Below are 25,304 nucleotides of genomic sequence, written 5' to 3'. Positions count from 1 at the left end.
CTTATGTGTTTTATGTTCATTACCTCACAAAATTATCCACTATAATCTATAAAGTAGGCAGTATTATTGCTTAAATATTAAAGAATAAACATCTGAGAAATAGAAGTAAGTTGTACTAGGCAACATAGCTCATAAAGGGAAGTGTGCAACTTAGAAATAGCTCTTTGGAACTTCATATCTCAGACTGTTAATCATGATGCAATTTTGCTTCTCTTCTTCTGTGAGTTTCCCTCTTGGGAAAATGTTGTGAACCTCTGGACAATCTTGGTTATTGCTCAGTCAATGAACAGAGGGGTGCAAGCATCTCCTTGAGATTCTGCATTCAAGCTTATTGGATATATATATATATATATACTCTGAAGTGGATTTCTGAGTAATAAGAAAATTGTATTTTAAATTTCTTGAGGAACCTCCACACTGGTTCCCATACTGGCTACACCATTTTGTATTCCATCAAACAGTGAAACAACAACAACAACAACAACAACAAATTATCCACCTTTTCACTATGATTTGTTATTATGTTATTTGCTCTGACAGTTACTATCATGACCATAAAGTGATCTCTTTTTATGCTCTTGATTTGCATTTCTCTCAAGCATCAGTGATTGTGAGCATCTTCTCATGTGATTATTGAACATGTATATATATATATTATTTGGAGAAGTATCTACTCCGTCATTTGATCATTTTTAAATTCGTTTATTTGCATTCTTCTTGTTAAATTGGAGGAGTTCCTTATATATTCTGGGTAAAACCCATAAACAAATGTATTATTTACAAATATTTTCTCACATTCTATAGGTTGCTTTTTTACTTTGTTGGTTGTGTGTTTTGATGCACACAGAAGTTTTTAAGTTTTGAAGTGTTCCAATTAGCCTCTTTTTACTTTTAAACTTTTTTAAATATTTAATTTTATGCTTATATAGAAGGTGTAAATATTTATGAGGTACATGAGATACTTTGACACTGGCATACAATGTGTAATAAACACATCGTTGTAAACGAGGTGTCCATTACTTCAAGCATTTATCATTTTGTAATGTTGCAAACATTCTAATATCCCCTTTTGGTTATTTTTTAATGTACAATAAATTATTACTGACTGTAATTACTCTGTCATACTATAAAATACTAGTTCTCATTTGTTCTATCTAACTATATTTTTGTACTTATTAACCATCCTCACTCCCCACCACCACTACCCTTCCCAACTTCTTGTAACCCAATTTGTTTACTTTTGTTGTTTGTGATTTAGGTGTCATGTCCAAGAAATCATTGAAAATAAATGTGATGAAGTTTTACCTCTATGTTTCTTTTTAAAAGGTATATAATTTTAGCTTTTACATTAGGTCTTTAATGCATTTAATTTTTTGTAAGTGGGGTAAATGGAGGCTCCAACTTTATTCTTTCCCATGTGGATATTCAGTACTCTTAACACCATTTGTTGAAAAGATTGTCCTTTCCTCATTTGAATGGTCTTGCTACCCTTGTCAAAAATGATTTGACCATTTATGTGAGTATATGTTCCTGGGTTCTCAATTATATTACAATGGATTGTAGGTCTGCCATTATGTCATTAACACACTAGTTTGATTACTGTAGTTATATAGTAAGTTTTGAAATTAAGAAATGTGAGAACTCCAGGTTTGCTTTCTTTTCTCAAGACCATTTTGGTAATTTTGAGTCCTTTGAAATTCCATACAAATTTTAGGATAGATTTTACTATATTTGCAAAAAAAATTAATAGGATTTTATAGGAATCACATGGAATCTGTAAATTGTTTTGGGAAATATTGACATATTTTTATTTTCACTTTATTTTAGATTAAGGAAGGTACACATGCTTCTCTTTTGCATACTTGTGAAGATTGGGCTTCTAGTGTACCCAATACCTAAATAGTAAACATTGTGCCTGATTTTTCAACTGTCTCTTCATTCCCATCTTCTTTTTTGGAGTTACCAGTGTCTTTATAATCATATAAACGCATTGCTTAGCTCTCACTTTTAAGTGAGAACATGAAGTAACTGATTGTCTTTTTCTGAGTTACTTCACTTAAAATAATGGTCCCCAGCTCCATCCATGTTGCTACAAAGGGCATACAGTCATTATTTTTATGCCTGTGTATTAGACCATGGTGTATATATACTACATTTACTTTATCCAGTCAGCCACTGATAGATAGTTAGGTTGGTTTCATGACTTTGCTGTTATGAATAGTGCTGCAATGAACATATGAATACAAGTGCCTTTTTAATATAATGATTTATTTTTCTTTGTGTATATACCCAGTAATGGAATTGCTGGGTTATATAATAGTCCTATTTTTAGTTCTTTGAGAAATCTCTATACTGTTTTACATGGAGGTTGAATAAATTTACATTCCCAACAAAAATGCATAAGCACCTCATTTTCTCCACATCTGTGCCAACATCTGTTGTTTTCTTTTCCTTGTTTTACTTTTTAATAATAGCAATTCTGACCAGTGTGAGATGATATCACATTGTGGTTTAAATTTGCATTTCTCTGATGATTAATAATGTTGAGCATTTTCTCATGTGTTTCTTGGCCACTTGTATTTTTTCCTTTGAGAAATGTCTATTAATGTTCTTTGCCCTGCTTTAAATGGATATGTTTGTTTTATTTTGTTTTTTTCTTGTTGAGTTGTTGGTTTTCGTGTAGATTCTGGATATTAGTCCTTTGTCAATGGAATAATTTGCAAATATTTTCCCGCATTCCATAGGTTGTCTGTTTACTCTGTTGATTGTCTATTTTGCTGTACAAAGGCATTTTGGTTTAATTAAGTCCCATTTGTCTATTTTTGTTTCTGTTTCATTTGGTTTTTAGTTATTCTTCATAAATGGTTTGCCTTGGCCAATGTCCAGGAAAGTTTTCTCTAGATTTTCTTCCAGGACTTTTGTAGTCCCATGTTTTTCATTTAAGTCTTCAATCCATCTTCAGTTGATTTTTGTATATGGTGAAAGATAGGGGTCCAGATGCATTCTTCTGCGCATGGCTAGCCAATTTTTCCTGGCACCATTTATTGAATAAGGTGTCCTTTCCCAATTTTTTATTTTTATCAACTTTGTTGAAGCACAGTTGGTTTCAGTATGTGGCTTTATTTTTGGGTTCTCTATTTTATTCTCTTTACCTATGTGTCTATTTATGTTGCAGTACTATGCTGTTTTAATTACTATAGCCTTGTAGTTTAACTTCAAGTCATGCAGTTTGATATCTCTTGATTTGTTCTCTTCAGCAAGAATTACCTTAATTAATTTTTGTTCTTCTTGTTGTTCCATATGAATTTAAGGATTGTATTTTTCTAATTCTATTAAAAATGATTTTGGTAACCTGATAGGGAAAACATTGAATCTGTAGGTTGCTTTGGGCAGTATGCTCATTTTAACGATACTGATGCTTCCAGTCTGTGAACATCTCCTATGTTTTAATTATCTACAATTTATTTCATCAGTGTCTTAAAGTTCTCTTTGTAGTTATCTTTTACCTCCTTTGTAAATATATTCCTAGGTATTTCATTTATTTGTGGTTATTATAAATGGAATTTAGTTATTGATTTGGTTTTCAGCATGGACATTATTGTTTTATAGAAATACTACTGTTTTGCGCATTTATTTTGTACTTTGAAACTTTAGTGATTCTGCTTATTAAGTCTAGGAGTCTTTTGGGAGAGTCTTGGGGTTTTCTAGAAAGATAACCAGCATCAGAAATAGATAATTTGATTTACACTTTCCCCATTTTGAAGATACTTTATTTCATTTTCTTGACTGATTACTATGGTTAGGGCTTCCAATATTATGTTGAGTAGGAGTGGTGAGATTGGACATTCTTGTCTTCTTCCAGTTATTAGTTGGAATGTTTTTAACGTTTCCCCATTCAGTATAATCCTGGCTGTGATTTAGTTATAGATGGCTCTTATTATTTTGAGGTATGTTATTTTAATGTCTAGTGTGTTCAGGGTTTTTATGATGAAGGGTTATATTTTCTCAAATGCTTGATCTGCATCTGTTGAGATGGTGAAACACATTTATTGATTTGTAGATGTTGAATCATCCTTGCATCCCTAAAGTAAAACCAACTTGATTGTGATGAATCAGCTTTTTTGATGTGCTGTTGGAATCTGTTTTCTAGTATTTTCTTGAGGACTTTTGCATCTGTGTTGCCAGAGATATTGGCTTGTAGTTTTCTTTTTTGTTTTGTCCTTGCTGATTTTGATATCAGTATGATACTGGTAATACTGGTTTTATAGAATGAGTTAGAAAGAAATCCCTTCTCAATTTCTGGGAATAGTTTCAATAAGATTGTTACCAGCTCTTCTTTTTATGTCTTGTAAAATTTGTCTGGGAATCTGTCTGATACCAGACTTTTGTATTTTGTTGAAAAATAATTTATTACTGATTCAGCTTTTTCTTTTTTTGCTTGTTATTAGCATGTTTATGATTTTTATTTCTTCCTGGTTCAATCTTGGGGATTTGTATGTTTCCAGGAATTTATCCATTTTCTACAGGTTTTCTGGTTCTAGCACATAGTGGCATTCATAGTAGCTGCTGATAATCTTTTGTATTTGTGCGGTATCAGTTGTAATGCCCTCTTTCTCATTTCTGATTGTATTTGTTTGAATTTTGCCTCATTTTATCTTGGTTAATCTAGTTAGCTGCCTGTCAATTTTGTTTATCCTTAAAAAGAAACCACAAATTTTTCTTTCGTTAATTTTTTGTATCTTTTTTTTTTTGTCTCCATCTCATTTAGTTTTGCTCTGATCTTCGTTACTTCTTTTCTTCTGCTAGCTTCAAGTTTGCATTGTTCTTATTTTTCTGGTTTCTTGAAGTTTGATGTTAGGTTGTTAATTTGGGACTGTTCTATTGTGGACATTTAATGGTATAAACTTTTAAGTCTTTTTTTTTACTGTATCACAAAGTTTTGATATATTGTATCTCTATTTTCATCGTTTTGATTTCTTTTCATTTGTATGTTAATTTTGTCATTTACTCAAAGGTCGTTCAGAAATAAGTTGTTTAGCTTCCATGTACCTGTGTAGTTTTTAGAGTTCCTCTTGGTGGTGCTTTTTAATTTTGTTACACTGTGGTCCAAGAAAATACTTAATATGATTTTGACTTCAAAATATTTAATAATTTTTGCTTTATGGCCAAGCATATGGTCAATTTTGGAGAATGTTCTATGTGGTGATGAGAAGATAATATACTCTACTGTCATTGGATAGAAAGCTCTGTAAATGTCTTCATTTGGTCTATACTTAAGTTTAAGTTTAAAGTTTCTTTGTTGCTTTTCTGGTTTGATGACCTGTCTAGTTGTTTAAGTGGGGATGTTTAAGTCTCTCATTATTACTCCATTGCTATCCATATTTTTTAAGGTCAAGTAGTAATTGTTTTATGAATCTAGGTGCTCCAGTGTTGGGTGTATATATATTTAAGATGATTAATTCTTCTTGATGTACTGAAGCTTTTATCATTAATAATAAAAGGCCCTTCTTCTTCTTTTTTTAATTGTTGTTGGTTTAAGGTCTGTTTTATCTGCTATGGGAATGGTGGCTTCTGCTCACTTTTGTTTACCATTTGCACGATGTATCTTTATTCACCCATTTAATTTAAGTCTGTAGTTGTATTTAGCCAGTAGGTATGTCTCTTTTAGGCAACAGACTTTTTTGTTTTGAATCATGTTTGTCAATCTGTATCTTTTAATTGGTGTAGTTAGGGCATTTATATTCAAGGTTAATAATATTAATATGTGAGATTTTGATATTGTTATATTGTTGTTAGCTAGTTGCCTTGGGGTTTGAATTGTGTAATTGTTTCATAGGATACACAAACTTTGTACTTATGTGTCCTTTTATAATGATGATTGTTGTCAATTCATCTCCATGTTTAGAACTCCTTTGAGCTTTTCTTAAAGGAACAGTCTAGCAGAAATAAATTTCCTTAGTGATAGTTTCTCTGGAAAATACTATTTCTCCCTTATTTCTGAAGCTTAGTTTGGCAGGATATATAATTTTCAGCTGGCTTTTCTTTGCTTTAAGGATGTGAAAAATAGGCCCAAACCTTTTCTGGATTGTAGGATTTCTGCTGAAAAGTTTGCTGTCAGTCTGATGAGATTACACACCTCTTTTGCCACTCTTACAATTTTTTTTTAAGCTGACTTTGGATAGCTTTATAACTTTTTTTTTTTTTGACAGAGTTTTGCTCTTGTTGCCCAGAGTATCTATATGTTTAAATCTCAATGTTTTCTTATTTCTGAAATAAATTTTCCATAGTTTTTATATTTTATCTTTCCCTAGAATACCTACAACTTGTAGATTTGGGAGTTTTACATAATTCTATATTTTTCAAAGACTTTTTTATCTTTTTAAATTCATTGTTCTTTATTTCTGTCTGACTGAGCTAATTCAAATGAACTGTTTTTCAGCTCTGTAATGCTTTATTATATTTGGTTTAGCCTATTGTTAAAGTTTTTAACTGTATTTTGTAACTCTTACTTTTTTTATTTCCAGATATTCTGGGTTTTTTCCTTGATATTTTTCTCTTCTTTCATGTCCTGAATTGTTTTCTTGATGTCTTTGTGTTGGTTTCAGCTTTTTCTTGCATCACATTGAGTTTCTTTAAAATTGATGCATAGAATATTTTATCTATATTTCACAGATTTTCTTTTGGTTAGAATTTGTTGCTAAAGAGGGAGTGTTTTCCTTTGTGGATGTAGTAACACTCTTGTTTTATATTTTCAGAGTTGTTGCTCTGGTTCTTTCTCATTTGGGTAGGCTATTTCTCTTACTTACATTTTGACTTTTTTTTTTGTTGTTTAGGTGGCAATATTTTTACTCTTGAGGAGGTGTCTAAAATTTATGATGCTGTGTAGAGTCCCTTGGCTTTGGTTCTGAATGTTTTACGTGGCAAAGAATCTTTGTAAGTTCCTTGGTTAAAAGTAGCCTATATATAGTGGCTTTCTCAAATATTTGCTGTAGTAGTGATGTGCTGGGCCTGTCAGCAGACACACTACCTCCTATGTAGCTTGGGTGTCAGAGCTCTCAGGCTATCTGACCTTATTCCCTAATGCTGTGTACTTCAGCCAGCAGATTTCTTGTTTTATTCTACCATTTAGCCTCCAGGGAACTAGTATGTGCTTATGGGTAAGAGCTGACTATAACCAATGTGGATGGGTGTATACTTGATCCCGGTTTGCTGTGGTATGTTCTCTGTTGTCTCAGGCCATGGGCTGGTTTAAATCAGTCAACCACCAACAGGGGGGCTGCTTCCAAGTCTTCTCCCTAAGTTCTGGGGTGTTCTTTGCTTTTCTGGTAAATTCCCATTTTTCTTCTTGAATTAAAGTCCACGGAGTTTATCTTTACACGTTTATCTATTTCTAAGTGACTGAAGCACACTAAAAGCCCATAATCCACTATGTCAGAATAAAATAGGTATTAACATCTTAAAAATACTAAATCTTCCACTGAATGAACCTGGGGCATTATTTTATTTACTTACATCTTTATTAAATTTTTTGTAACACACTTTTGTAGTTTTTAGTATACGTGTCTTTGACCTCTTTGATTCACTTTATTCTTAAATATTTCATTCTTTTGATGCTATTGTTTTGGGAATTGCTTTATCATTTTTAAATGTTTATTATTAGTGTATAGAAATGAAACTGATATATGTGTGTTCATTTTGTATCTTGCAAATTTGCTGAATTTATTAGTTATAACAGCTTTTGGTGGAAAATTGATGGTTTTCCATATAGAATATCACATCACCTGAAGACAAATTTTCACTTTGCAATTTCCAATTTGGACAGCTTTTATTTCTTTTTCTTATTTTATACTGGTGGTTAGGACGTTTAGTACTATATTGAATATAAATGGCAAAAGTAAGTATTCTCTTCTTATTTCTGATTTTAGAGAAAATGTTGCAGTCTTTCACCATGTTACAAAAAGACAAACAGAAAATTGGGACCAATATCCCCAATGAATACTGATGAACAAACCTTAACAAAATATGAGTGAACAGTATTTGACAACACATGAAAGGAATCACCATGTTCAAATGATATTTATCCCTAGGATGTAAGAATAATTTGGTCCATGCAATTCAATGAATGTGATATGTCACATTAAGAGAATTAAAGATAAAAATTATCTATCATATCAATAGACACAGCAAAATAATTTGACAAAATGCAACATCATTTTGTGATAAAATCTCTCAATAAATTAGGTAGTAACATAATGGACCACAACATTATAAAGGCCGTATATGACAAGCACACAGGTAACATCATACTCAATGATGAAAAGCTGAACATTTTTCTTTAAGATTAGAAACAAGACAAGGATGCCCACTTCCACAACTTGTATTTAGTACAGTACTGGTAGTCCTAACCAGTGCAATTAGGAATGGGACTGCTGGGTCACATGGACAGTATGTGCTTAACTTTCCAAGAAACTGCCCGATAGTTTTTCTGATATGGTTTTGGAAGTTTCATTTATTGTAAAGTAGTTTATTACTGCTTTACAGTGGCATAAAATTGGCGTATATAAAGTATGTTGTATATCAAATTTAAAGACCTTTCTAAATACAATTTTAAAATAAACTACACGCCTACTTTTAGCTGCTTTTCTATTTTCTACTGACAGTGATAGCTCTTTTTGCTGAGCCTCTGCCAAAGATTTTGGGCCAAAGAGTGTCCATTAAACAAAAAGTTAGGTTTTAATGTTTTTGTTTCCTTGACCACTGATGCATACCATGTTTACTTTTAAAAAAACTAGTATCACAAGGCTAATATGGCTGCATAGGAATAGCTCTGGAGTGCTGTTTCCAGTGAGAGTGGCACAGAAGTGGAAATGCAATCTCTGCATTTCCAACCAAGTTACCAGGTTAATTTCAATGGGACTGGTAGGACAATGGGTGTAGCCCAAGGAGGGCAAACTGAGGCAGGGCAGGGTGCTGCCCTACCCTGGAAGTGCAACTGTATAGAGGATCAGGGACTCTTCCCCTCTGGTACTCCTATTCAGGTATTGTGCTTCTCCCGTAACCTTTGCAACCCACAGACAAGGAGATCCCCACTGGGCTGAAAAGCACCACAAGTTACTAGCACAGATCTGAGCAGAATCTCCAGCTGGCACTGCGGGTTGTCAGCACAGATCAGGGTGGATGTTTTGGACTAGTGCTGAAAGCGCCTGCAGGACGGAACTCCTGTCTCCCCAGAAGAGGGGGAGCTAAAAGCAGGGAGACAGGTGATATGGTTTGGCAGGTCCCACCCCTACAAAGACCAGCAAACTGAAGCCCTCTCACTTGAGAGTTTTGTGGCCAGCGCATCAGTTCAAGCTCAAACAGGGATGATCGAGCTCGATGGGGGAAGTGTGTCCACCATAGCTGATCTTACCTGTGTAAACAAAAGCCAGAGGAAGGTTACACAGCAGCTGGACTGAGCCTGTGTTACCCCAACAGTGCCACTGCAGGCAGACAAAAGACAGACAGCCTCCTCTAGCAACTCCCAGACCCCTGCATAACTAAAAAGGTGCTATATACAGGAGAGCTCTGGCTGACAACTGGCAGGTACCCTTCTGGGACAGAACTACCAAAGGAAATATCAGGCAGCAATACTCGCTCTTCTATAGGCCCCATGGGTGATTCCCAAGTAAGCAAGGTCTGGACTGGACCTCCAGGAGTCCTAAAGCAGAGAAGCCTATTAGAAGAAAAACTAAAAAGCAACAAAAAGAAATAGTTTCAACATCAACAGAAAGGATGTCCACTCAGAAACCCCATCAGAAATCATCACCTTCAAAGATCAAAGGTAGATAAACCCACAAAGATGGGAAGAAGGATGAAATAATCATAGACCAGAATGCCTCTCCTCCTCCAAGGGATCACAACTCCTCACAAGCAAGAGAAAAAAAAAGATAGAGAATGAGTTTGATGAATTGACAGAAGCAGGTTTCAGACCATAGGTAATAACAAACTTCTCTGAGCGAAAGGAACATGTTCTAACTCATTGTAAAGAAACTAAAAACCTTGAAAACAGGTGAGACCAAATTGTAACTTGAATAACCAGCTTAGAGAACAACATAAACTACTTGATGGAGCTGAAAAACACAACACGAGAACTCCGTGAAGCATACACAAGTTTCAATAGCCAAATTGATCAAGCAAAGCAAAGGATATCAGAGATTGAAGATCAACTCTATGAAATAAAATGAGAAGGCAATATTACAGAGAAAAGAGTAAAAATAAATGAACAAAGCCTCCAAGAAATATGGGGTTATGTGAAAAGACCTAAACTACTCTCAATTGGTGTACCTGAATGTGACAGGGGGAATGAACCCAAGCTGGAAAACACTCTTCAGATTACTATTCACGAGAACTTCCATGACCTCGCAAGGCAGGCCAACATTCAAATGCAGGAAATACAGAGAACACCACAAATGTACTCCTCAAAAAGAGAACCACAAGGCACATAATAATCAGATTCACCAAGGTTGAAATGAAGGAAAAAACTGCTAAGGGCAGCCAGAGAGAAAGATTGATTCACCCACAAAGAGAAGCCCATTAGCCTCACAGCAGATATCCTGGCAGAAACCCAACAAGCCAGAAGAGAGTGGTAGCCAATATTCAACATCCTTAAAGAATAGAATTTTGAACCCAGAATCTTATATCTAGCCAAACTAAGCTTCATAAGTGAAGGGGAAATAAAATCCTTTATGGACAAGCAATTGCTGAGAGATTTCATCACCACAACACCTGCCTTACAAGAGCTCCTAAAAGAAGTACTAAACATGGAATGAATCACTACCAGCCACTGTAAAAATGTACCAAATGGTAAAGATCAATGACACAATGAAGAAACTGCATTAACTAATAGGCAAAACAACCAACTAGTAACAAAATGGGAAAATCAAACTCAAGCATAACAATATTAATCTTAAATGTAAATGGCCTAAGTGCACCAATCAAAAGACACAAACTGGCAAACTGCTTAAAAAGTCGGGATACATCAGTGTGCTGTATTCAGGAGACCCATCTCATGTGCAAAGACACACATAGACTCAAAATAAAGGGATAGAAGAAGATTTAACAAGCACATGGAGTGAAAAAAAAAAAAAGCAGGGGTTGCAATCCTTGTCTCTGATAAAATGGACTTCAAACCAACAAAGATCAAAAGACACAAGGGCATTACATAATGGTAAAAGGATCAATGCAACAAGAAGAGCTAACTACCCAAAATATATATGCAACAAATACAGGAACACCCAGATACATAAAGCAAGTTCTTAATGACCTACAAAGAGACTTACACTCCCACACAATAATAGTGGAAAACTTTTAACACTCCACTGTCAATACTAGGCAGATCAATGAAACAGAAAATTAACAAGAATATCCAGGAATTGAATGCAGATCTAGACTAAGTGGACCTAGTAGACATCTAAAGAACTCTCCACCCTAAATCCACAGAATACACATTCTTCTATTGTCTCCAGGTTTTTAATTGATCACCATTCTAACTGGCGTGAGATGGTATCTCAATGCGTTTTTGATTTGTATTTCTCTAATGACCAGTGATGGTGAGCATTTTTTCATATATTTGTTGGCATCATAGATGTCTTTTTTTGTAAAGTGGCTGTTCACATCCTTTGCCCACTTTTGAATGGCTTTTTTTTTTCCTGTAAATCTGTTTTAGTTCTTTGTAGATTCTGGATATTAGCCCTTTGTCAGATGGGTAGATTGCAAAATTTGTTTCCCATTCTGTTGGTTGCTGGTTCCCTCTAATGATTGTTTCTTTTTCTGTAAAGAAGCTCTGGAGTTTAATTAGATCTCATTTGTCTATTTTGGCTTGTGTTGCCATTGCTTTTGGTGTTTTAGTCATGAAGTCCTTACATATGCCTATGTCCTGAATGGTTTTGCCTAGGTTTTCTTCTAGGGTTTTTATGGTGTTAGGTCTTACGTTCTGATCTTTAATCCATCTGGAGTTAATTTGAGCATAAGGTGTCAGGAAAGGATCCAGTTTCTGCTTTCTGCACACTGCTAACCAGTTTTCCCAACACCATTTATTAAACAGGGAATCCTTTCCCCATTGCTTGTTTTTGTCAGGTTTGTCAAAGATCAGATGGTTGTAGATGTGTGGTGTTGCTTCTGAGTCCTCTGTTCTGTTCCATTTGTCTATGTCTCTGTTTTGGTACCAATACCATGCTGTTTTGATTACTGTAGCTTTGTAGTATAGTTTGAAGTCAGGCAGTGTGATGTCTCCAGCTTTCTTCTTTATACTTAGGATCGTTTTGGCTATGTGGGCTCTCTTTTAGTTCCATATGAAGTTTGAAGTGTTTTCTCCAGTTCTGTGAAGAGCGTCATTGGTATCTTGATGGGGATAGCATTGAATCTGTAAATTACTTTGGTCAGTATGGCCATTTTCACAATATTGATTCTTCCTAACCATGAGCATGGAATGTTTTTCCATCTGTTTCTGTCCTCTCTTATTTCCTTGAGCAGTGGTTTGTAATTCTCCCTGAAGAAGTCCTTTACATCCTTTGTTAGTTGTATTCCTAGGTATTTTATTCTGTTTGTGGCAATTGTGAATGGGAGTTTGCTTTTGATTTGGCTCTCTGTTTGTCTCTTATTGGTGCATAGGAATACTTGTGATTTCTGCACATTGATTTTGTATCCTGAGACTGCTGAAGTTGCTTATCAGTTTCAGGAGATTTGGGGCTGAGATGATGGAGTCTTCTGGATATACAATCATGTCATCTGCAAATAGAGACAATTTGACTTCCTCCTTTCCTAATTGAATATCCTTCATTTCTTTTTGTTGCCTGATTGCTCTGGCTAGAATTTCCAATACTGTATTGAACAGGAGTGATGAGAGAGGGCATCCTTGTCTTGTGCCAGATTTCAAAGGAAATGGTTCCAGTTTTCGCCCATTCAGTATGTTATTGGCTGTAGGTTTGTTGTAAATAACTTTTATTATTTTGAGATACATTTCATCAGTACCTAATTTGTTGAGAATTTTTAGCAAAAAGGGCATTGAATTTTGTTGAATGTACATTCTGTGGTTTAGTGTGATGAGTTTTGTGTATGTCTATTAGGTCTGCATGGTCCAGACCTGATTTCAAATCCTGAATATCCTTGTTAATTTTCTGTCTCATTGATCTGTCTAATATTGACAGTGGAGTGTTACAATTTCGCACTATTATTGTGTGGGAGTCTTAGTCTCTTTGTAGGTCATTAAGAACTTGATTTATGTATCTGAGTTCTCCTATATTAGCTGCATATATATTTAGGATCATTAGCTCTTCTTGTTGCATTGATCCTTTTACCATTATGTAATGCCCTTCTTTGTCTCTTTTGATTTTTGTTGGTTTAAAGTCCATTTTATCAGAGACTAGGATTGCAACTCTTGCTTTTTTTTTTTTTCTCTCCATGTGCTTGGGAAATCTTCCTCCTTCCCTTTATTTTGAGCCTATGTGTGTCCTTGCATGTGAGATGCATTTCCTGAGTAGAGAACACAGATAAGTCTTGACTTTTATCCAATTTACCAGTCTGTGTGTTTTGATTGGGGCATTTAGGCCATTTACATTTAAGGTTAATATTGTTATATGTTAATTTGTTCCTGACATTTTAATGCTAGTTGGTTGTTTTGACCACTGGTTGATGCAGTTTCTTCATTGTGTCAATGGTCTTTACCATTTGGTACATTTTTGGAGTTGCTGGTACTGGTTATTCCTTTCCATGTTTAGTGCTTCTTTCAGGAGCTCTTGTAAGGCAGGCCTGGTGGTGACAAAATTTCTCAGCAATTGCTTTTCTGTAAAATATTTTATTTCTCCTTCACTTATGAAGCTTAGTTTGGTTGGATATGAAATTCTAGGTTCAAGGTTCTTTTCTTTAAGGATGTTGAATATTGGTCCCCACTTTCTTCTGGCATGTAGGGTTTCTGTTGGGAGTTCTGTTGTGAGTATGATGGGTTTCCCTTTGTGGGTAACCCAACCTTTCTCTCTCGCTGCCCTTAGCATTTTTTCCTTCATTGAAATTCTGGTGAATCTGACAATTATTTGCCTTGTGGTTGCTCTTCCTGAGGAATATCTTTGTGGTGTTCTCTGTATATCCTGGATTTGAATGTTGGCCTGCTTTGCTAGGTTGCGGAAGTTCTTCTGGATAATATCCTGATGAGTGTTTTTCAGCTTGGATTCATTCTGTCCGTCACATTTAGGTACACCTATCAATCATAGATTATGTCTTTTCACATAATCCCATGTTTTTTGGAGGCTTTGTTCAGTTCTTTTCACTCTTTTTTCTATAATCTTGCCTTCTCATTTTATTTCATTTCATTGATCTTCAATCTCTGATATCCTGTCTTCTGCTTGGTTGATTTGGCTACTGAAACTTGTATATGCTTCGTGACGATCTCCTGTTGTGGTTTTCAGCTCCATAAAGCTGTTGATATTCTTCTCTAAGCTGTTTATTTCATCTAACCTTTTTTCAAGGTTCTTAGTTTCTTTGCATTGGGTTAGAACATGTTCTTTTAGCTCAGAGAGGTTTGTTATTACCCACCTTCTGAAGCCTGCTTCTGTTAATTCATCAGACTCATTCTCCATCCAGCTTTTTTCCCTTGCTGCTGAGGAGTTGTGATCCCTTGGAGGAGGAGAGGCATCCTGATTTATGGCGTTTTCATTCTTTTTGCACTGATTTATTCCCATCTTCATGGATTTATCTAACTGTGGTGTTTGTAGTTGGTCACTTTTGGATGGGATTTCTGAGTGGATGTTCTTTTTGTTGATGTTGAAGCTATTTCTTTCTGCTTCTTAGTTTTCCTTCTAACAGGCCCCTCTGCTTCAGGACTGCTGGAGGTCTGCTCCAGACCCTGCTTGCATGAGGATCACCTAAAAGGGCTGCAGAACAGTAAGGTTTACTGCCAGTTTCTTCTTCTGTTATCTTCATCCCAGAAGTGTCCCCACCAGGTGTCAGCCTGAGCCCTCCTTTATGAGGTGTCTCTTTAGATATATGCAGGTCGGGGAGCTGCTTGAGGAGACATTTTGTCCCTTATAGGAGCTCAAGTGCTGTGCTGGGAGCTCTGTTGTTCCATTCAGAGCTGCTGGGCATGTACATTTAAGTCTGCTGCAGCGGAACTCATAACTGCCTGTTTTCCTAGGTGCTCTGTCCTGGGAAGGTGGGGTTTTATTTACAAGTTCCTGACATGCTGCTGCCTTTATTCAAAGATGTCCTGCCCTGCAAGAAGGTAGTCTAGTCCCAGTATGCCAGCAGAGGCATTGCTGTGCTGCTGTGGGCTCTTCCTGGCTGCTGTGTAAACTTCCTTGTAGGTTGCAGAGGTACAGTTAGAACTGCCTCAGTAATGGCAGTCTGCCTCTGTAATGGCAGACTTCCTCGGTAATGGCAGATTGCCTTGGTAATTGAAGACTGCCTTGGTAATGCTGGACTACTTCAGTAATAGCAGATGCCCTTCCCTGCTCTGAGTTCGACTGTCCTTGGTCCAGCTGCACTTGCTGCAAAACTCTCACTTTGGAGCGTTTCAGATTGTTAGTCTTTGTGGGGGTGGGACTCACAAAGCCAGTTTGCTTGGCTCCCTCTTTCAGCCCCCTCTTTTTCAATTGAATGGGTGGCTCTGTCTCCCAGGTGTTCCAGGTACCAGTTGAAATGGTCACCCAGATTTGTGTGAGTTTTTGTATGGAAACCCATGGCGCTGGCTGAAACAGTCATGCTGGAAACTTGTGGCACTTGTCAGCCCAGGAATCTTCTGGTCTGTGGGAAGTAAAAACTCATTTGGAAGTGTGGTTATCACTCACCCTCTGTGTTGTTCTCACTGGGAACTGCACTCCAGTGCTGTTTCTATTTGGACATGTTGGATCTCCATCTTTGGTTATTTCTTTTCCTGATTTTGGTATTCAGGTGATACTGGCTTCATAGATTGACTTAGGGAGGCTTCCTTCTTTTTCTATCATGTAGAACAGTGTCAATAGAATTGGTATCAATTCCTCTTTGAATGTCTAATAGAATTCAGCTGTAAATCTATCTGGTCCTGAACTTTTTTTGTTGGGAATTTTTTTTATTACCATTGCAATCTCACTGCTTGTTATTCCTCCATTTAAGGTTTCTAATTCTTCCTGATTTAAGCTAGGCAGGTGGTGTATTTCCAGTAATTTATCCATCTCTTCTAGGTTTTTTATTTTATACATGTAAAGGTGCTAGTGGTAGCCTTAAATAATCTTTTGTGTTTCTGTGGTGTCAATTATAACATCTCTCATTTTGTTTTTAATTGAACTTATTTGGATCTTCTCTCTTTCATTAATGTTTGATGTTTTTTAACAGTCTATGAATTTTATTTATCTTTTCAAAGAAACAGTTGTTTTATTTATCTTTTGTATTTTTTTTTCCTTGTTTCAATTTTATTTAGTTCTGCTCTGATCTTGGTTATTTCCTTTCCTCTGCTGGTTTGGAGTTTGGTTTATTCTTGTTTCTCTAGTTCTTTGAGGTGACAGCTTGGATTTGTCTATTTGTGCTTTTTCACAGTTTCTGATGTGGGCATTTAAGGCTATCAAATTTTCTTTTAGCATTGCCTTTGCTGTAGCCCAGAGCTTTTAATATGTAGTATTATTATAATCATTCAATTCAAACTTTTTTGTTTCCGTCTTTATTTTATTGTTGACCCAGTGATTTTTCAGGATCAAGTTATTTAATTTCAATGGATTTGCATGGTTTTGAAGGTTCCTTTTAGAGTTGATTTCCAATTTTATTTTACTGTTATCTGAGAGAGAGCTTGATATAATTTAAATTATTTTAAATGTATTGAGACTTGTTTCATGGCTATCATATTATATATCTTTGAGAAAGTTCCATGTGCTGCTGAATATAATGTATATTCCACAGTTGCTGTTTAGAATATTCTGTAAATATCTGTTAAGTTCACTTGTTCTAGGGTATAGTTTAAGTCCATTGTTTCTTTGTTGACTTTGTGTCTTGATGACCTGTCTAGTGCTGTCAGTGGAGTATTGAAGTCCCCCATTATTATTGTGTTGTTTTCTATCTCATTTCTTATTTCTAGTATTAATTGTTTTGTACATTTTAAAGCTCAAGGATTAAGCACATATATATGTAGAATTCTTATATTTTCCTGTTGGACAAGGCCTTTTATTGTTGTATAATGCTCCTCTTTGCCTTTTTTAACTGCTCTTACTTTAAAGTTTGTTTCGTTTAAGAAAAGCTTCCCCTGCTGGCTTTTGGTGTCCATTTTCATGGCATATCTTTTTCTACCACCTTAAGTTTCTGTGAGTCCTTATGTGTTAGGTCTGTATCCTGAACGCAAAAGATACTTGGGTGGTGAATTTTTATCAATTCTGCAATTCTGTATCTTTTAAGTGGAGCATTTAGGCCACTTACATTCAATGTTAGTATTGATATGTGAGTTACTGTTCCATTCATTGTGCTATTTGTTGCCTGAATTAATTAATTAGTTAATTAATTAATTGTATTTTTGTTTTATATGTCCTGTGACATTCATGGTTTAAAAAGATTATGTTTTGATTTTATTTTTCAGAATTTGTTTCAAGATTTAGAGGGTTTCTTTTCTTTCTTTCTTTCTTTTTTTTTTTTTTTTTCATTTCTTTTAGTGCTGGCTTCATATTGGTGAATTCTCCCATTGTATGTTTGTCTGAAAAAAACTGTATTTTTTCTTTATTTATGAAGCTTAGTTCACTGGATACAAAATTCTTGGCTGATACTTGTTTTGTTTAAGAAGTCTGAAAATAGGGCTGTGAGGCAAAAGCATGAGGTAACCTATCAAGGAATAGCTATCAAATTAACAGCAGATTTCTCAGCAGAAACCCTTCAAGTTAGAAGGGATTGGGACCCTATCTTCAGCCTCCCTAAACAAAACAACTCAGAGATGTTGTCTTGGTTTTGATCCATTGCTGGTGAGCTACTGTAATCTTTTGAGGATGTTAAAAAACCTTGTTTTGTCATATAACTAGAACTGTTTCTCTGATTCCTTCTCATTTGGGTAGACTATGTCAGAGAAAAGATCTGGGACTCAAGGGCTGCTATTTAGAAACTTTTTTCACACAGGGTGCTTGCTTGATGTGGTGCTCTCCCCTTTTCCCTATCAATGGGGTTTCCTGAGAGCCAAACTGCTGTGATTGTTATTTCTCTTCTGGATCCAGCATCCAGCAGCGCTACTGGGCTCTGAGCTGGTATTGTGGGGTGTCTGCACATCGTCCTGTGCTGTGAAGTGTTCAGGTCTTTCAGCCATGGATGCCAGCACAGTATTTGGACTGTCTCTCAGGTCCTGCCAGAGCAATCCACTTCTTTAAAAGGATCTGTGAATTATCTTAGCTTTTGTAGTATTTTCTTGCAGTTGTTCTTTGAGCAAAAGTTTATAATGCAAGTCTCCACATGTTACTCTGCCCATCCAAGTGTGAACTACAATTTATTCCTGCCGCTTATCCACCATTTTTTCAATGATACTCTTGTCTATTCTGTTCCCTTAGTTCATATGACTATTTTTATACCAGTACCAGTTCTTGTAGTGCTGACTTCATATTGGTGATATCTTTCAGCATTTGTTTGTAGGAAAAAGACTGTATCTTTCTTTTTTAAGAAACTTAATTTCACTGGATACAAAATTCTTGGCTAAAAATTGTTTTGTTTAAGGAAACTAAAAAAGGGCTTCAATTCCTTCTATCTTGTAGGGTTTCTGCTGAGAAATTTGCTATTAATCGGATAAGTTTTCCTTTATAGGTTGCCTGATGCTTTTGCCTCACAGTTAAGATTCTTCCCTTCATCTTGACTTTAGATAACCTAATGACTGTGTGCCTAGGTGATGATCTTTTTGTGATGAATTTTCTGGGTGTTCTTAAAGCTTCTTGTTTTGGGGTGCTGCAATTTCTAGCAAGACCAGAAAGTTTTCCTAGGCTATTTCCTCAAATATGTTTCCTAACTTTCAGGCTCCTCTTCTTCCTTGAGAACACCAATTACTCTTAGGTTTTGTGATTTAATGTAATCCCAAACTTCTTGGAGAATTTGTTTTACTTTTTTCTTTTCTTTCTTTTTTTCTTTTTTGTTTTGGTCAGATTGGGTTAATTTGAAGCCTTGTCTTCAAGCTCTGAAGTTCTTTGTCATACTTGTGTGATTCTATTGTTGAGTCTTTTCAGTATATTTTGCATTTCTCTAAGTGTGTCCTTTATTTCAAGAATTTGTAACTTTTTTATTTATACGTTTATTTCTCTGAAAAACATTGCTTTCATATCCTGTATCATGTTTTTGATTTAAGTTGATATTCAGCTTTCTATGGTGCCTCGTTGAGTAGATTATCAAGCTTCTCAATTCTTTTCCAGCAATTCAGAGATGACTTGGTTTAAACCCATAGCTAGTGAGCTACTGTAATCTTCTGGGGTTGTGAAAGAAACTTGTTTTTTCATATTAACAGAATTGGTTTTTTTATTTCTTCTCATTTGGGTAGACTATGTCAAAGAAAAGACCTGGACATCAAGCACTGCCATTTAGATTCCTTTTGTCCCATGAGATTCTCCCTTGATGTGCTGCCTTTCCCCTTCCAGTAGAGATTTGGCTTACTAAGAGCTGGACTGCAGTTATTATTTCTTTTCTGGGTCTAGCTTCCCAGCAGTTCTACTGGGCTTCAGACTGGTACTGGAGAGTGTCTGCAGAGTCCTGTGATGTCATCCATCTTCAGATCTCTAAGCCATGGGTTCCAGCAACTGGTCCAGGGGAGTGAGATGGACTCTGTTAGGGACCTTGGTTGTAGTGTTGTTTAGTGCATTGGTTTTTGCAAACACTGGTTGTGCTGGCAGTAAAGTTGTCATATGGAAGGACTTAGGACCTCTGGTTAGCCAGGAGGTCACAGGCAGTGAAGTTAGCTGTTTTTTTTTGTTGTTTGTTTGTTTTTTTGTTTTTTTTTTTTTTTTCATTTTTCAGGGCAGAGTTGTTCTTTTATAAGTTTTTGTAATGGTTTGTGTTGGTTGGTCTCCAGCCAGGATGTATTGTTTTTAAGAGAGCATCAGCTGTGGTAGTATAAGGAAGATACAAGTTGGCCCTAGGGTCACCTGGATAAGTACTCAGGGTTCTCAGGTAGTGGATTGGGCTATAGAGATTTCAAGAGATTATGCCTTTTGTCTTCAGCTACCAGGGTAGGTAGAGAAAGACCTTCAGAATGGGGGCAGGCTTACATGTGCCTGAGCTCAGATTCACTGGGCAGGGCTTGCAGCATCCTCTGTGGGAGATGGGGATGAATTTTTCAGGCCAATGGAGTTATGTTCCCAGGAGGATTATGGCTGCCTCTGCAGCATCATACAGGTTACCAGGAAATTAGGAAAAAGCCAGCAGTGACAGGACTTACCCAGCTCTCATGCAGCCAGAAAGGCCAGTCTCGGTTCCATCGTACTCCCCCAACAACACCAAGTCTATATCTAGGCAGCTGATGAGCAGGGATGAGAATTTGCCCCAGGTTACAAACCTCTTCTCTGAGAAAGCAAGCAGGGCTTTCAGGATTTGCTCCTCCCCACCACAGTTTCTGTGTTCATACCTGCGCTTCCTGTTCTCTCCCCACCCCCAGATTTTACCCTAGAAAATTCATGTTCAGCCAAAATTATTACAAAGTTTAGCTGTAAGTTTTCTATTCCCTGGGGTCTTTCCTCAATTCCACTGGGAGCCCTCCCCAAGGAACCCTGTGAGGTAAAGTAAAAAATGGGGGCCGTGGGCTTCGTCAGGAGCCGGGAGTACCTACAGGGCTCTTCCCACTTCTGCTTTTATATTTCACTTGGCTCTCTAAATTTGTTTTGGCTTTAGGTAAGGTTAAATCCTTCCATGATCTGAACTTTCAGGGTCCTCAGTGAGAATCTGTGTTTGGAGGTGGACTTTCCCCCTCACATTTTGGGCACTCACAATTTTTTGGCTGTCTCTTGATGTTTGTAGGAGTAAGTCACATTTTTCAAAGGGTCTGTGAAATATTTTGTTTATTTTGGTATTTCCCTGTGGTAGTTCTTGGAGCAAAAGTTCATAAGGTGAGTATTCACACTGTTCTGTCCATCTGAGTGAAAGCTACATTAGTCCTTCCTTGTATCCACCATTTTCCACCTGATGTGCCATTTTTGATGCCCAATTATGATGCTTGGAATGATTTGGTGTAGTCTCCCTGACTGGGCATTCATGTGGCCATGCACCTTGCACTCAACATGAATGGCCACTTGAAAAGTCTCCTGAGAAAGTCTAAAACCACATAGAGTCTGCAAGGATAAAACATTTTTGGCAAATTATATTTAATGTGTTTACCTCAAAGGAAACAAAAATCTTTGAAGAGATTATTTAATGTCAAACAAGTTATAATAGCTAATAAATACTGGTTGATTGAGGTTCTTGAAAGGACAACTAAACAAAAGATGAGACAAAAACATCATGAGTCCAAAGGCTGAGTAATCAGGACATTCCGTCCGAATAAGGTAATTATCAACATTGCAAAAGCAGCAGTCAAATGGAAAGCAATTATAATTACTTGCTTAAAGAATTTGAGCGATTTTAAAATGCCATAAAATAGCACTTGGCAAAAAAAATCATAGTCAGCTAGGTAGTCTGGGACTACCATACTACTCACTATGGCTGAAAGAAAACTGATCAAAATGAAGCAGACAAACTTCTCTCCAAGTTGCAGCACCAGAAATGTTGGTGGCTATTGTGAAATCTTGGTTCTTGTCTTCTTAGTTTAAAAGAATTCAAGGAAGAGACATACAGCGAAGAAGATGCAGCATAAAACGATGTATTGCAAAAGAGAAAAAATACTCTGAAAGTTAGTTGCAGAATAGTCAGCACAGCTGAGAGACAATTCAGAGTGGGCTGCTCATAAGGATGAAATAACAATGACTGGAATTAGGGAGATTCCCTTTTTGGAAATCTTACATGATTGTTCATAAGAGGTAGAAAGGGGTATTGCTAGTAAATATGTTATAGACAACATTTGGCTGCACATACACAGTAGCTGTACATTCTTGTTCATGCATCACATGTCTCATTAGCATCTTAAATCTCTATCCAGGGTGTGATTTTACTATTGTAAGAGCAAAGCATCAGTCTGAGAACAGGTAAAATAAAAATGTGCCTGGGCTCCCCATGGGAGAACTTCCCTACCAGAGAGTGATTTTCTTGAATGAGCTTGACTACAATGCAAATGCTGGGGCTTATTGTGTTGATGTTGTGTTATACAGGTTGTTGCATCCTGAGGACATGGTTACTTCCTTGCCTACCTATCTTGCCTCAATTCAAACAAAACATTATGTTTTGTGAGTACTTAAATAATACTCTTTAAAAAGTTTAGAAAAATATGTTTTATCAGCTCTTTTATTGCAGGAATAGCCATGACCTTAAATGGCTTCCTTTTGTTAGTTCACTAGACTGGCTTTAACAAAGTACCACAGATAGGGTGGGTTAAAAAAAACAAATTTATTTTAACTAATTGGATCATTGGGTTGTGGAAGCTGGCAGTCTAAGATCTGGGTATCAGTTGAGTTGGTTTATTTTGAGGCCTATCTCCGTTTGTAGATGATTGTCTTCTTTCTGTGTGATTACATGATCTTCCTCCTGTACCTGTCAGTGTCCTAATTTCCTCATCTACAAGGACATCAGCTACTTTGGATTAGGGTCCACCTAACAACTCATTTAACTTAGTCACTTCTTTAAAGACTGTATCTTCTACAGAACCGAAGAATGGATAAGAACTCATCAACCAACTATCTGCTGCTTTCTGGCTATTCACCTAACACATAAACACTAACATAAACTTAAAATAAAGGGGTGAAAAAAGGCAAACAGACACCAAAACTGAGCAGTGGCAGCTATTCTTATATCAGACCAAACAAACTTTAAAGCAACAGCAGTTAAAAGAGATAAAGAGATACATTATATAATGGTAAAAAACATTGTCCAACAGGAAACTAGCATAATCCCAAACATATATGCACCTAACACCAGAGCTCCCAAATTTATAAAACTATTAGTATTAGAATTAAGAAATGAGATAGGCATTAACACAATAATACTGTGGGACTTCAATACTCCACTGATAGCACTAGGCAGGTCATCAAGACAGTGAGCTAAGAACATTAATAGACAATTTTCAAAATAAGATTATAAAACAATTTTGTGAAGAGACAAAGGCTGAGCAGTTGTGGCTGCATTGCTGACCTCAAGCAGCAGTCTGCTTCTTGACACAGAACCTGGGACTAAGAGTTTCAGAATCGAATCTCTTCTCCCTCCCCACTCCTGTGGGATTTTTTTGATCTTCAGTTACATTTTGGCTTTGTGAGAAACCTCAGCATCAAACACCATGGCCAGCGATGTTACCATCAAGACAGATCCTCGCTCCATGAACTCCTGTGTGTTCATTGGGAATCTCAACACTCTTGTAGTCAAGAAATCTGATGTGGAGGCAATATTTTTGAAGTATGGCAAAATTGTGGGCTGCTCTGTTCATAAGGGCTTTGCCTTTGTTCAATATGTTAATGAGAGAAATGCCTAGGCTGCTGTAGCAGGAGAGGAGAGCAGAATGATTGCTAGCCAGGTTTTAGATATTAACCTGGCTGCAGAGCCAAAAGTGAACTGAGGAAAAGCAGGTGTGAAATGATCTGCAGTGGAGATATATGACTCCTCTTTTGACTTGGACTATGACTTTTGAAGGGATTATTATGATAGGATGTACCCAGCACGTGTTACCCAGCACGTGTACCTCCTCCTCCTATTGCTTAGGCTGTAGTGCCCTCGAAATGTCAGTGTGTATCAGGAAACACCTCATGAAGGGGCAAAAGTGGCTTCAATTCTAAGAGTAGACAGCGGGGATCTTCCATGTCTGGAAAGTTGAAAGGAGATGACCTTCAGGCCATTAAGAAGAATTGACCCAGATAAAACAAAAAGTGGATTCTCTCCTGGAAAACCTGGAAAAAATTGAAAAGGAACAGAGCAAATAAGCAGTAGAGATGAAGAATGGTAAGTCAGAAGAGGAGCAGAGCAGCAGCTCCTTGAAGAAAGGTGAGATTAATGTGAAGGTGGAGTCTGAGTGGTTTGCAGATGACTCTGTTGAGGAGGGGGACCTATTGGATGATGGTGATAATGAATATGGGGGATGACCAGCTGGAGCTGATCAAGGATGATGAAAAAGAGGCTGAGGAAGCAGAGGATGACAGGGACAGCATCAATGGTGAGGATGACTCTTAAGCACATAGTGGGGTTTAGAAATCTTATCCTATTATTTCTTTACCTAGGCACTTGTCTAAAATGAAATTTATTACCATATCCTCTCCCTTAGTATCTTCAACACATGCTCACTGTTCTCCCCATCCTTGTTCTTCCCATATTCATTAATTCATATTTCCCTGTGCCAAATCACTTCCTTTGATGCTCTTAGTAGTTTTGTTAAGTCTTACCCTGTAATTTTTGCTTTTAATTTTGATACTTCTTTATGATTTAATAAAAGTATGTATTTTTTAAAAAGATTATAAAATTGGCCAACAAACATATGAAAAAATACTCAACATCACTAATGTTTGGAGAAATGCTAATGAAAACCACAATGTGATACCACCTGATTCCTGCAAGAATGGTCATAATCAAAAAATCAAAGAACAGTAAATGTTGGCATGGATGTGGTGATCAAGAACACTTTTACACTGCTGGTGGGAATGTAAACTAGTACAGCCATTACAGAAAACAGTGTGGAGATTCCTTAAAGAACTAAAAGTAGAACTACCATTTGATTGAGCAATCTCACTCCTGGGTATCAAACCAGAATAAAAGACATCATTATATGACAAAGATCCTTGCACAAGCATGTTTATAGCAGCACAATTAGCAATTGCAAAGTTGTGGAACCAACCCAAATGCCTATCAATCAACATGTGTATAGAGAAACTGTGATGTGTGTGTGTGTGTGTGTGTGATGGAATACTACTCAACCATAAGAAGAAAAGAATTAACAGCATTTGAAGCAAACTTGATGAGAATGGAGGCTATTATTCTAAGTAAAGTAACTCAAGAATGGAAAACCAAACATTATGTGATCTCACTAATATGTGGGAACTAAGCTTTGAGGATGCAAAGAAATGAGAATGATACAATGGACTTTGGGGACTTGATGTGAAGGGTGGGAGGGGATTGATGGTTAAAAGACTACAAATAGAGTGCAGTGTATACTTCTCAGATGATGAGTCACCAAAATCTCACAAATAACCAACTAAAGAAATTACTCATGTAACCAAATGGCACCTGTACCCCAATAACTTATG

At 36.5% G+C, this 25,304-nt stretch overlaps 1 long non-coding RNA gene and 1 pseudogene across 1 annotated transcript; both read left to right on the top strand.

The window, feature by feature from the left end:
- The first annotated feature begins 773 nt into the window (after positions 1–773).
- Positions 774–11,897, top strand: LOC116532289. The gene is made up of 3 exons (XR_004260814.1): positions 774–857; positions 6,689–6,693; positions 11,887–11,897. It is a non-coding gene; the product is annotated as an uncharacterized LOC116532289 (long non-coding RNA).
- An 11,441-nt stretch (positions 11,898–23,338) lies between these two features.
- LOC116532337 lies at positions 23,339–24,274 on the top strand (annotated as a pseudogene).
- Positions 24,275–25,304: the final 1,030 nt, after the last annotated feature.

This window comes from Sapajus apella, unplaced genomic scaffold, assembly GCF_009761245.1.
Source record: "Sapajus apella isolate SASKATOON/1434 unplaced genomic scaffold, GSC_monkey_1.0 scaffold75, whole genome shotgun sequence".
In the NCBI taxonomy this organism is placed as follows: domain Eukaryota; kingdom Metazoa; phylum Chordata; class Mammalia; order Primates; family Cebidae; genus Sapajus; species Sapajus apella.
This window is presented reverse-complemented; position numbering and strand designations above follow the sequence as displayed.